Raw genomic sequence first — 14,148 nt, forward strand, 5'->3', positions numbered from 1 at the left:
TGCGCCAATCCTGCGGAACAGACCCTGTCGCTATAGAGTCCCTAAAAATAAGAAATAATGGTTTATCTATTACATTACTTAGTTCTCTTAGTACTCGTGGGTGTATGCCATCCGGACCCGGAGATTTATCTATTTTAATCTTATTTAGCCGGTTTCGCACCTCTTCTTGGGTTAGATTGGTGACCCTTAATATAGGGTTTTCATTGTTTCTTGGGATTTCACCTAGCATTTCATTTTCCACCGTGAATACCGTGGAGAAGAAGGTGTTTAATATGTTAGCTTTTTCCTCGTCATCTACAACCATTCTTTCCTCACTATTTTTTAAGGGGCCTACATTTTCAGTTTTTATTCTTTTACTATTGATATAGTTGAAGAACAGTTTGGGATTAGTTTTACTCTCCTTAGCAATGTGCTTCTCTGTTTCCTTTTTGGCAGCTTTAATTAGTTTTTTAGATAAAGTATTTTTCTCCCTATAATTTTTTAGAGCTTCAATGGTGCCATCCTGCTTTAGTAGTGCAAATGCTTTCTTTTTACTGTTAATTGCCTGTCTTACTTCTTTGTTTAGCCACATTGGGTTTTTCCTATTTCTAGTCCTTTTATTCCCACAAGGTATAAACCGCTTACACTGCCTATTTAGGATGTTCTTAAACATTTCCCATTTATTATCTGTATTCTCATTTCTGAGGATATTGTCCCAGTCTACCAGATTAAGGGCATCTCTAAGCTGGTCAAACTTTGCCTTCCTAAAGTTCAGTGTTTTTGTGACTCCCTGACAAGTCCCCCTAGTGAAAGACAGGTGAAACTGCACAATATTGTGGTCGCTATTTCCTAAATGCCCAACCACCTGCAGATTTGTTATTCTGTCAGGTCTATTAGATAGTATTAGGTCTAAAAGTGCTGCTCCTCTGGTTGGATTCTGCACCAATTGTGAAAGATAATTTTTCTTGGTTATTAGCAGAAACCTGTTGCCTTTATGGGTTTCACAGGTTTCTGTTTCCCAGTTAATATCCGGGTAGTTAAAGTCCCCCATAACCAGGACCTCATTATGGGTTGCAGCTTCATCTATCTGCTTTAGAAGTAGACTTTCCATGGTTTCTGTTATATTTGGGGGTTTGTAACAGACCCCAATGAGAATTTTGTTACCATTTTTCCCTCCATGAATTTCGACCCATATGGACTCGACATCCTCATTTCCTTTGCTAATATCCTCCCTTGAAGTGGACTTTAGACCAGACTTTACATAGAGACAAACCCCTCCTCCTCTCCGATTTTTACGATCCTTTCTAAACAGACTGTAACCCTGTAAGTTAACTGCCCAGTCATAGCTTTCATCTAACCATGTCTCGGTTATTCCCACTATGTCAAAGTTACCTGTAGATATTTCTGCTTCTAGTTCTTCCATCTTGTTTGTCAGGCTTCTGGCGTTTGCAAGCATGCAGTTTAGAGGATTTTGTTTTGTTCCAATCTCCTCGCTGTGGATTGTTTTAGAAATGTTCTTACCTCCCTTCTGAGTATGTTTTCCTGGATCTTCTTTGTTCAAGTCTAATGTTTTTCTTCCCGTCCCCTCTTCTTCTAGTTTAACGCCCTCCTGATGAGTGTAGCGAGTCTTCTGGCGAATGTGTGTTTCCCAGGTTTGTTGAGGTGTAGTCCGTCTCTGGCGAGGAGTCCATCGTACAAGTAATTCACACCGTGGTCCAGGAATCCGAATCCTCGTTGTCTGCACCATCGTCTTAGCCAGTTGTTTGCATCAAGGATCCTGTTCCATCTCCTGGTGCCATGCCCGTCTACTGGAAGGATAGAAGAAAAAACTACCTGTGCATCCAGTTCCTTTACTTTCTTCCCCAACTCTTCAAAGTCTTTGCAGATTGTCGGTAGGTCCTTCCTTGCCGTGTCATTGGTGCCAACATGTATCAGAAGAAATGGGTGGACGTCCTTGGAGTTGAAGAGCTTTGGTATCCTATCGGTCACATCCTTGATCATCGCACCTGGAAGGCAGCATACTTCTCTTGCAGTTATGTCCGGTCTGCAGATGGCTGCTTCTGTGCCTCTCAGTAGTGAGTCTCCCACCACCACCACTCTTCGTTGCTTCTTGGCTGTACTTTTTGCTGTCACTTGTTGCTGTGTGCCCTTTTCTTTTTTGCTTGCTGGTATTGCTTCATCCTTAGGTGTGCCATCTTCATCCTCTACAAAGATTTGATATCGGTTCTTCAGTTGTGTGGTTGGTGATTTCTCCATGGTCTTCTTGCTTCTTTTGGTCACATGCTTCCACTCATCTGCTTTTGGAGGTTCTCTGACACTTTTTGCACCTTCTGTGACCAGTAGAGATGCTTCTGTTCTGTCTAGAAAGTCTTCATTCTCTTTGATGAGTTTCAAGGTTGCTATTCTTTCTTCCAGACCCCGCACCTTTTCTTCTAAAAGGGCCACTAGTCTACACTTCTGACAGGTGAAATTTAATTCTTCTTCTGGTCGATCTGTGAACATGTAGCACATGCTGCAGCTCACCATGTAGGTTGTCACTTCTGCCATGTTGCTCCTAGATCCTGCTGACTTGCTGTGTGTTTTCCTTCTTGTGTAATCTACTCAGCCAAGCTCTCTTGCAATAATAGATAGGAGATAGATAGGAGATACATAGATAATACATAGATAGATAGTAGATAGTAGATAGATAGATAGATAGATAGATAGATAGGAGATAGATAATAGATGGATTATAGATATGGGATGGATAGATACAGATAAAGAGATAGTAAAATCCCATATATTTTGCATCTTAAGGTACCGTCACATTAAGCGACGCTGCAGCGATATAGACAATGATGTCGATCGCTGCAGCGTCGCTGTTTGGTCGCTGGAGAGCTGTCACACAGACAGCTCTCCAGCGACCAACGATGCCGAAGTCCCCGGGTAACCAGGGTAAACATCGGGTTACTAAGCGCAGGGCTGCGCTTAGTAACCCGATGTTTACCCTGGTTACCATTGTAAATGTAAAAAAAACACTACATACTTACATTCCCGGTGTCTGTCACGTCCCTCGCCTTCAGCTTCCTGCACTGACTGAGCGCCGGCCGTAAGGTACAGCGGTGACGTCACCGCTGTGCTCTGCTTTACGGCCAGCGCTCACAGTCAGTGCGGGAAGCTGACGGCGAGGGACGTGACAGACACCGGAATGTGAGTGTGTAGTGTTTTTTTTTTTACTTTTACAATGGTAACCAGGGTAAATATCGGGTTACTAAGCGCGGCCCTGCGCTTAGTAACCTGATGTTTACCCTGGTTACAAGTGAACACATCGCTGGATCGGTGTCACACACGCCGATTCAGCGATGTCAGCAGGTGATCCAGCGACGAAATAAAGTCCTGGACTTTCCCCAGCGACCAACGATCTCTCAGCAGGGGCCTGATCGTTGGTCGCTGTCACGCATAACGATTTTGTTAACGATATCGTTGCTACGTCACAAAATCAACGATATCGTTAACGATATTGTTATGTGTGACGGTACCTTTAGTCTAGGTTCCCATTGCGTTAATGGGTTAACGCTAACGGACAGCGATGCACGGCGAAAATGTCGCAATTAACGCCGCGCAACGGGTCCGTTAGCGCACCCATTGACACCAATGTTATTTCTGCCTGTAGCGCATCGTTAGCGCGTGCCATTTTCGGCACGCGCTAGCGATGTGCCGTTCTCTTGTGACGGACCTCGGACGCTGCAAGCAGCGTCCGAGGCGCGTCCGAGGTCCGTCCCTCGCTACCGCAGATCGGGGATCTGCGCTAGCGGGGACGGTGAACGCGGACCAAAAAGAAACATTGCGTTAGCGCAATCCGCTAGCGCTATGCGCTTAACGGATTGCCCTAAAGCAATGGGAACCTAGCCTTATTCTCTGGTTCCTTTGCTGTCATAGGAGTGCAGCAGGTGGCAGAGGGGATGGTCTGCAGTGGACGACCCCCTGCACACAGCTCTCCTTGAGGACCTGCTGCCAGCCTCCTCCACAGCTGCTGGGTCTCCTAGAAGGAGCCTGGCCGTGCTGCATATGACTGCTACAAAGCTTTGGCTGTAAAGTTTATCTGACAGCAATTTGTCCGTTCTTTGTTATTGCATGCTCAGTAAAGTGAATCCAGAGGGAGGAGCCCCCTTTTCTCCTTACCTCCCCCCAGCACATTCACCTGCTACTAATCTGACTTCACTGTCCTCCGATTCAGCACATGCAGAGCATGACATAGGGTATACGTGAGTTCCGTGACCTGGAAAAAATTACCCCAACCCCCTTAAACAGATTTCTTAACAATCTAAAGAATAAACTTCTAACGTACTCAAAACAGCAGACGGAGACATATGTTGGATTTAATTGGCCACAGCAGCCATTTTATTAAATAAAAGATAACAGAACTTTTATGACAACCCAGAATAGGAGGGGCGGTCCTCGAAGCCCCAAAGTTATAAAAAACTCAGTATCCCAAAAACTCCACAATGTTCAGCCCAGGATGAGTCTTACCCCCAGCCGTAAAGCACCAGCTCAGGGATAGATAACAACCAATCCTGGTCCACCGAACCCACCCCCATGCCAGGGGTCCATAAATCCACCTCACGCGGAATAACCGTACCGCGCCTTGTTAAATTCTCTCATGGGGTGTCCAGGACCTCTCAAGATCCCCACCCCATTGAACCACGATTTACCATTTCCACTGACTTCGAGGACCTCCACCCCCGCCAACTGCCGTGACAATACCCTGACAGCATTCACATAACAAAATAAATACATTTAGACGCCTCTTAAAACAATACTCCAAAAGCCCACATATGCCGACTTCACCCCCCCCATTACCCTAACCAAAAAAGGGAGGGTGGGCGGGAGATTCCTCACTTGTCACGCAGGCACCTAAAATGGATGCCTGCGTGAGGAGCGTGCCCCTTTTTATGTGCCCCCTCCCCACAGTCCCCTAGTTCCACCCCTTATTTTCAAAAAATGCCCCTAAAGCCACCCCTCAAGTTCCCAGTTAACCCCTTACCATCATATCCCTTCTAACTGCTCCAGCTCCCCAGGTCCCACGTAACCCCGTCATGGCGGCCTCCCTTTACGTGCCGTGGGCCCCCAGTACGGCCTTTCTTGACATAGGGTATACGTGAGTTCCGTGACCTGGAAAAAATTACCCCAACCCCCTTAAACAGATCTCTTAACAATCTAAAGAATAAACTTCTAACGTACTCAAAACAGCAGACGGAGACATATGTTGGATTTAATTGGCCACAGCAGCCATTTTATTAAATAAAAGATAACAGAACTTTTATGACAACCCAGAATAGGAGGGGCGGTCCTCGAAGCCCCAAAGTTATAAAAAACTCAGTATCCCAAAAACTCCACAATGTTCAGCCCAGGATGAGTCTTACCCCCAGCCGTAAAGCACCAGCTCAGGGATAGATAACAACCAATCCTGGTCCACCGAACCCACCCCCATGCCAGGGGTCCATAAATCCACCTCACGCGGAATAACCGTACCGCGCCTTGTTAAATTCTCTCATGGGGTGTCCAGGACCTCTCAAGATCCCCACCCCATTGAACCACGATTTACCATTTCCACCGACTTCGAGGACCTCCACCCCCGCCACGAACACGAATGGCCTGACACCTTAGCCATTCATGTCCCTCCACACCTTCAAGCTTAATTCAATGCCACTACGGATAGCCAAACACCACATATCATTACCCACCGCGTTCAGGTGCACGCCATCAGCTCTCCAGTAAGCTCCTTGACCCGATTCCAAGTCCACATGTCTCACGGCCAACGCGCCATTCCTCACCATAAACCGAGATATGGCCCTGTTTATTTTAATCCGGGCCCTGTTCACCCCCTCGTGTGATCTAGCACCTCTCCATCTTTTACGGGGAATGATGTCGGACCACACCAACAACACTTTTGGAAACATGACCCAGAACCTCAGGATATCGAATTTGATATCCTTAATCAGCTCCCTACAAGACCGTTTAGCCAAATCATTCCCCCCTAAATGTATCACCACGATCTCCGGCACTCTATCCAGTCTAACAAAACGATGAAATTCAGGTAACCATTCCTTCCACACTATCCCCCTTTTACCGATCCATCGTAAAGTCACTGTCTCTCGAGAAAGACCCAACTGACGACCGTCCGGACGAACCGCAGCACGCAACGCAGCCCATACAACATACGAATGCCCCATGATCCAGACGAGCATCGGATCAGGCCCTGCAACACAGAAAGAAAGGCAACAAACAATTAACTTAACACAGCTTCTAACTCACAATAGGTTTGGGCGAACATACGACTGGAATCTTGAAGATTCCCACCTCCCAATTCTCCGAACCACATCCTCACCAAGGCCCCACCTAGCGGCCTCAGTCGCTGCCCCGATCCTGAAGGAGTGACCACTATATTGTGTTGCAGGTAAGCCCGCTGCCGCCAAACATTTCCTAAAAACAGAAATAAACTGAAAACGGGACAAGAAAGACCCATTTTCGTGCACCAAGAATGGCTCGTCTAACACCCCGCCCTTTGCCATGTACTTCTTCACGGATGCCACCGGGCACACCGGGGATCCTTCAACATTGAACAACACCACTTTGCACCCTTTCCCATACACGTCCGTTTTGGAAGCCTTAATAAACACTACCACCTTATTCCCTTCGACATCCACGTTTTCTCTTAACAAAATACCTTTTTTACTAACGGACGGGCTAACCAACTCACCTAACCGAAATGCCCCAAAGAAGGCCAAAGAAAAGGCTGCACAGAACAGAACCACTTCCCATTCGGAAAAACACACCTCTTGCAACTTCCGCTCAATGGCTGAGAGCACCTCATAAGATACGGGTCGGCGACCGTCCGAAGCCTTCCAGCCTTTCTTCCAACCCCGAACAACTTGCCGAACCAAGAAGGATTTCGTTATATCCTTACCCCCCCTCCATTTAAGGTTGAAGGCTAGCCCCGCCAGAAACTTATTCAAACGTGTCACAGACCAACCTGCCTCCCAATGATGACCTAAGAACAACAACAAACCATACTCCTCCTCCATATCCTGGTCCATACTTGACATCCAGGATTCCCACAAGCTCCAAGCCTGATTATAATGAGACCAAGATGAATCCGCGAGCGATTTGGTAAATAACTCTGTTACGGCCCTCGCGGCATGTTCCACAACTCCACTGGACAATCCCGGCCCGCGCTCTCCGCCTGTGGTGCCAAATCCCGGAAAAGCTGCCACTGAAATTGAGAAAGAGCAACAACTATTGGATCAGGCGCTGACAAGCTAACTTCAGATACAATCCATAAGTTAAACTTAAGACCCAGTAAAACCAAGTGCTGCAAGACCTTCACTACTGCAGGCGTAGCCGCTGACAACGAGTTTACCGCCGTCACCGTTCCAACATGCTCACAATGAAAAGAAATCTTCAAATTCCTCAATTTGTCACCCCACAGGGCCAACGCAACTACCCTGGGGAACAAATGCAACAGTAGCCGGTTGTTTGTTAACCCCTCCTCCTTCCATTCTTCCGGCCAAGCCGCTGCTGACCAGCTACCATGAAAGAAAAGACCAAAGCCACTCATTTCAACGACATGCACCAAAATGCCCAAGGAGGTAGCATCTGCCACCGGCTGAATCCACAGAGATCTGCCATTGTACTCGTCCAGAAAATCCGCCCACATCTTCAAATCGTCCCGAAACTCTTTCTTTATCCTGATGAAATGCAAAGGGGACTTTACCCCTACTGTTGCCAAGGATAGGCGGCGGCAGAACGCTCGACCCATCGGCATGATCCTACATGCAAAGTTCAGTTTCCCTAACAACGATTGCAAACTGCGCAAATTTATCTTCTTCAAACCAATCGTATTAACCACATCTTGGCGCAACGCGGTAACCTTGTCTGCAGGTAGCCTACATTCCATTGCTACCGTGTCGATTTCAATGCCTAGGAAGCTCAACACTGTCACCGGACCAACTGTTTTATCCTCCGCCAAAGGCACCCCGAAGTTTTTTGTCACACTCTCCATTGTATGCAACAAAATCGAACAATCTGCTGATTCCGCTGGCCCTATAAACAGAAAGTCATCCAGATAGTGCGAACATGAGCGTATCCCAGACACATCTTTCACCACCCATTCTAGGAACGTGCTGAAGGCCTCAAAGTAAGCACATGAAATCGAGCAACCCATGGGAAGACAACGATCAACAAAGAAGCCGCCATCCCAAAAACAACCCAATAAATGCAAACTGTCAGGATGAACTGGCAACAAACGAAAGGCCGCTTCGATGTCGGTCTTAGCCAGCTTAGCCCCCTTTCCACATGCTCTAACCCACTCCATCGCTGAATCGAATGATAAGTACGACACCGAACTCAACTCGGGATCAATACCATCATTAACCGAAGATCCCTTCGGAAATGACAGGTGATGGATTAACCTAAATTTATTAGGTTCTTTCTTAGGGACCACGCCAAGAGGTGACACCCTCAGATTTGCAATCGGAGGGGCGACAAACGGGCCTGCCATTCTTCCCAGAGCAACTTCCTTATTCAACTTCTCCGACACGACCTCCAGGAATTGTAACGCCGATTTCAAATTTTTTCTTTTTAAACTAACATCCTGCTCAACATAAGGGATTTTGAAACCCTCCTTAAAACCGTCGCGCAATAAAACTGCAGCTGACCTATCAGGGTATCTACTTAGAAAGGCCTCCATCACGACCCACTGCACCGGAGTCACCCCTTTTGTCAGCTGAATCTCCAACTTTTTGCCTGTTACCCCTGAAACATTTTGAAGCGCTATGCACCCCCCCGCAGGTTGAACACTCGTGCCTATATTTACACTTGCTCCCGAATCTGCATATGCCATCATTGAAGGCGAAACACAGTCCCTTCTGCAAAGCCGCCGAGTGTCCTGACTGCCCTGAACTCCCGGCGCCCCCGTGAAAAGGCTGGCTAGTCTGACCTAAACGGGACGGGACCATAACTCTCATCCACAACGCTATGTCCTTGTGATCCCACCTGATACTTGGCCTAAAAGCCTTACGCTGACGAAACTGTTCGTCATAGCGTAACCAACCCTGTCCCCCATAGGTCCTGTAAGCCTCCCCTATGGCATCTAAGTAACAAAATAATGCCGAGCAATTTTCCGGGGCCTTCTCCCCGATTACGCTAGCCATAATAGCGAAAGCTTGCAGCCAATTTGAAAATGATCTGGGAATCAGCCTATATCTCCGTTTCTCCTCATCTTCTTTTTTAGAGTCCTCCCTTCTAGGTCTATCCAAATTAAATCTCTCTAGGGGTAAAAGAGAAAATATTTCTATGTACTCCCCTTTCCAGATTTTTTCCCTAACCTCTTGTTTTAAATGTGCCCCTAACGGGCCCTCGAAGCAGACATAGATCTCCCCCCTAGCCGCATCGTCTAGTTGCGGTACATCCTCCTTTTCCTTATCCTGCAAAGCTCCCTCACCTGGTGCATCAATTCCTGACCCAGGCCCTGGTGCTGTTCCGTCCTTCTCCCTTGATGAGCTCCCGTGTCTGCCGCAGGACCCGCACTGCTGGATGTACCCGTAACTTCAGACAACTGTCTAGACCCCTCAAACGACCCCGTATTTCCCAACCAAGCAGCTGACGGCAAAGACCCCCTGCTAAGACCGGACCCCCACAAGCCCGCTAGCTCCCCTAAACCTCTAAGGATTAAACCCATACCCCCGCTAGCAACTCCCGAAGTAATGTCACTATTCCTAGCTTCAGGGGAAACTATGCCTGGCAAATTAAAGATAGGGAAAATGTTCTCACCTAGCTGCCTGGGTGCTGTGAGCCCAGCAGCCGAAGATCCAGCTCCCAGCCGAAGGTGTCCTGCATCCCGACCGGCTTGATCCGCGATGTTGCCCGCCGAACTCCTGGCGGCCGTATCCGTGTCCTGGCGACTCGGTGATGCCGTCGACTGCCCTGGTGCTGCGGAAAGGGAAAAGGCCGAGCCAGCATCCTGCCGCCCGATGGAAGATGTGCGGCTCCTTGCCACGGATACGTCCCCGGCACTGCGTACCGAAGCGACGGAATGTCGCCTGCCGGAATCCGGAAAATTTCCGCCACCACCAGCAGACGACGCAGATCCAGGAAAGTTCCGGCCATCACCAGCAGAGGGCGCAGATCCAGGAAAATCCCGGCCATCACCAGCAGAGGGCGCAGCTGCAGGAAAATCCCGGCCAACACCAGCAGAGGGCGCAGAACTTGCAATATCCAGGCCACCACCAGCAGAGGGCGCTGCTGCGTTGAAGACTCCAGAGCTGTGCACTGCAGAAGGCCGCACGCTGATGCCAGGGCCAGCCGACTGCCGCCCGCATAATCCTCGGCGCTGAGGGGCCACCGCACCTGACCCCCGTCTCCTCGGCTGTCGCTGCCTCCCACGCTGAGCGGCGCCAGCGGGCATGCTGACGGCCGCCGTACCGGCTCCTGCTCCTGCCGCCCCACGTCGCCCGGACACTGAAGGAGGGGAGGAAGGATCCACCCCCCGTTGTAGGCCCCGCCGCACTGGAGGATTCCTCCCGGCGCCGCGCTGTGAGGTGGAGGGAACAGCGCTGCTTACCGGAGGGTCCGCAGAGGGGCTCCTATTTCGGCGCCGGGCCCTGGGGATGATGTCCGGGCTTAGGCGCGCCGGAGGCCTAGTCCTCCGCGGCCGGCGCCCGTCCTGCGGTGCCTGCGATGGTGCTCCCGATGTCCCCTGGAGAAGGCTGTTAACGGATGCATTCAGCCAATCTGTCCCCTGGGAGCTGGCTGCGGTCCGGAGACGCTGGAGGATCGCTTCCACGTCCATTCTGGTAAGTGTGACAGAGATTCCTCACTTGTCACGCAGGCACCTAAAATGGATGCCTGCGTGAGGAGCGTGCCCCTTTTTATGTGCCCCCTCCCCACAGTCCCCTAGTTCCACCCCTTATTTTCAAAAAATGCCCCTAAAGCCACCCCTCAAGTTCCCAGTTAACCCCTTACCACCGTATCCCTTCTAACTGCTCCAGCTCCCCAGGTCCCACGTAACCCCGTCATGGCGGCCTCCCTTTACGTGCCGTGGGCCCCCAGTACGGCCTTTCTAGAGCTTTGTCGGAGTTGAAGTGAAGTTGCAGATCTAGTCTGAACAGTGAGCAATCACGGGTGTTTAGTGTGCTGCAGAGCAGTGCGAGGGGAAGAAGAAGAGCTCACAGGGGGGAAGAAGAATGCACACACACCTGCCTCTCTGGGGGAAGAAGACTGCACACACACCTGCCTCACAGGGGGAAGAAGACTGCACACACACCTGCCTCACAGGGGGAAGAAGACTGCACACACACCTGCCTCACAGGGGGAAGAAGACTGCACACACACCTGCCTCACAGGGGGAAGAAGACTGCACACACACCTGCCTCACAGGGGGGAAGAAGACTGCACACACACCTGCCTCACAGGGGGAAGAAGACTGCACACACACCTGCCTCACAGGGGGAAGAAGACTGCACACACACACCTGCCTCTCTGGGGGAAGAAGACTGCACACACACCTGCCTCACAGGGGGAAGAAGACTGCACACACACACCTGCCTCTCTGGGGGAAGAAGACTGCACACACACACCTGCCTCACAGGGGGGAAGAAGACTGCACACATACCTGCCTCACAGGGGGGAAGAAGACTGCACACACACCTGCCTCACAGGGGGAAGAAGACTGCACACACACCTGCCTCACAGGGGGGAAGAAGACTGCACACACACACCTGCCTCACAGGGGGAAGAAGACTGCACACACACCTGCCTCACAGGGGGAAGAAGACTGCACACACACCTGCCTCTCTGGGGGAAGAAGACTGCACACACACCTGCCTCACAGGGGGAAGAAGACTGCACACACACCTGCCTCACAGGGGGAAGAAGACTGCACACACACACCTGCCTCTCTGGGGGAAGAAGACTGCACACACACACCTGCCTCACAGGGGGGAAGAAGACTGCACACACACACCTGCCTCTCTGGGGGAAGAAGACTGCACACACACCTGCCTCACAGGGGGAAGAAGACTACACACACACTTGCCTCACAGGGGGAAGAAGACTGCACACACACCTGCCTCTCTGGGGGAAGAAGACTGCACACACACCTGCCTCACAGGGGGGAAGAAGACTGCACACACACCTGCCTCACAGGGGGAAGAAGACTGCACACACACACCTGCCTCTCTGGGGGAAGAAGACTGCACACACACCTGCCTCACAGGGGGAAGAAGACTGCACACACACACCTGCCTCTCTGGGGGAAGAAGACTGCACACATACACCTGCCTCACAGGGGGGAAGAAGACTGCACACACACCTGCCTCACAGGGGGAAGAAGACTGCACACACACCTGCCTCACAGGGGGGAAGAAGACTGCACACACACCTGCCTCTCTGGGGGAAGAAGACTGCACACACACCTGCCTCACAGGGGGAAGAAGACTGCACACACACCTGCCTCACAGGGGGAAGAAGACTGCACACACACACCTGCCTCTCTGGGGGAAGAAGACTGCACACACACCTGCCTCACAGGGGGGAAGAAGACTGCACACACACCTGCCTCACAGGGGGAAGAAGACTGCACACACACCTGCCTCTCTGGGGGAAGAAGACTGCACACACACCTGCCTCACAGGGGGAAGAAGACTGCACACACACACCTGCCTCTCTGGGGGAAGAAGACTGCACACACACCTGCCTCACAGGGGGAAGAAGACTGCACACACACCTGCCTCACAGGGGGAAGAAGACTGCACACACACCTGCCTCTCTGGGGGAAGAAGACTGCACACACACACCTGCCTCACTGGGGGAAGAAGACTGCACACACACCTGCCTCACAGGGGGAAGAAGACTGCACACACACCTGCCTCTCTGGGGGAAGAAGACTGCACACACACCTGCCTCACTGGGGGAAGAAGACTGCACACACACACCTGCCTCACAGGGGGAAGAAGACTGCACACACACCTGCCTCACAGGGGGAAGAAGACTGCACACACACCTGCCTCACAGGGGGAAGAAGACTGCACACACACCTGCCTCACAGGGGGAAGAAGACTGCACACACACCTGCCTCTCTGGGGGAAGAAGACTGCACACACACTTGCCTCACTGGGGGAAGAATACTGCACACACACCTGCCTCACAGGGGGGAAGAAGACTGCACACACACACCTGCCTCACAGGGGGAAGAAGACTGCACACACACCTGCCTCTCTGGGGATCACTGTCACTGGCAGCTTCCTCTCTCTGGCACAGCAACGCTGTGTGAGAGACAGGAAACGCGGGAAAGGAGCAGAAGGGATCGCTGCATCTCAGTCCGTTGCCATTTTCTTTTGCAGGCAGCGGAGCTTACCTCACATGAGGGCAATCTGGCCAGGGGCCCCTTGGAGCCTGGGGGCCAGATTGCCCTCATTATTAGCCGTTCTGCAGGGGCCCCCCTCCACCTCTGGGCCCCTGTGCAGCCGCACCGGCTGAACATGCGGTATGTCCGCCCCTGACTTGCGGTCTCATGGTCTTGTGAGTTTTATGGTATTACATGTCTATATTGATGACTGTGACAATTTCTCTGGGTATTGTGGTGAAGGAGTTAACCTCTAGGCGAATCCTGCCATAATTACGGTATGTATCATGGAATTTAGTTGCTGAGTAATTAGTAATTACCGCTGTTGCTTTCTACGTAATGTGTGTGTTAGAGAAATTAGATTGTGGGTTATATGTCACACAGGAACCGATGTGAATAGTGAGTATTTTGTACAATGGACGGGAATAAGTTGATGCACTATTAGCAATTTTCAGAACTTTTAGAACCATTTAAGGTAATTAAACTGCTTATGATTTCTATAATTGGTCTGATAAGAGTGACTGTTGAACTAATGTATATGTCGCTTCATAACTTTACCGGGAGAGATTAATGTTCATTACCCCTATTCTCCTCTGCTGTGTCACTATCATCAGCACTATTGACCTTTCTCTCTGTTATAGCGCTGAATAGAACAAGCCCAGTCAGTTCTTATTGCAGACGTTTCATGTATCTTAATCTTAGGTCCTCCTCAGAAAAGTTTTGGACTCACCTGCGAATTTAATAAGTCGGAGTATAATGATTGCAAAAGTAAAAAAAAGAACTCGGAT

Source organism: Ranitomeya imitator, chromosome 2, assembly GCF_032444005.1.
Source record: "Ranitomeya imitator isolate aRanImi1 chromosome 2, aRanImi1.pri, whole genome shotgun sequence".
NCBI lineage: Eukaryota > Metazoa > Chordata > Amphibia > Anura > Dendrobatidae > Ranitomeya > Ranitomeya imitator.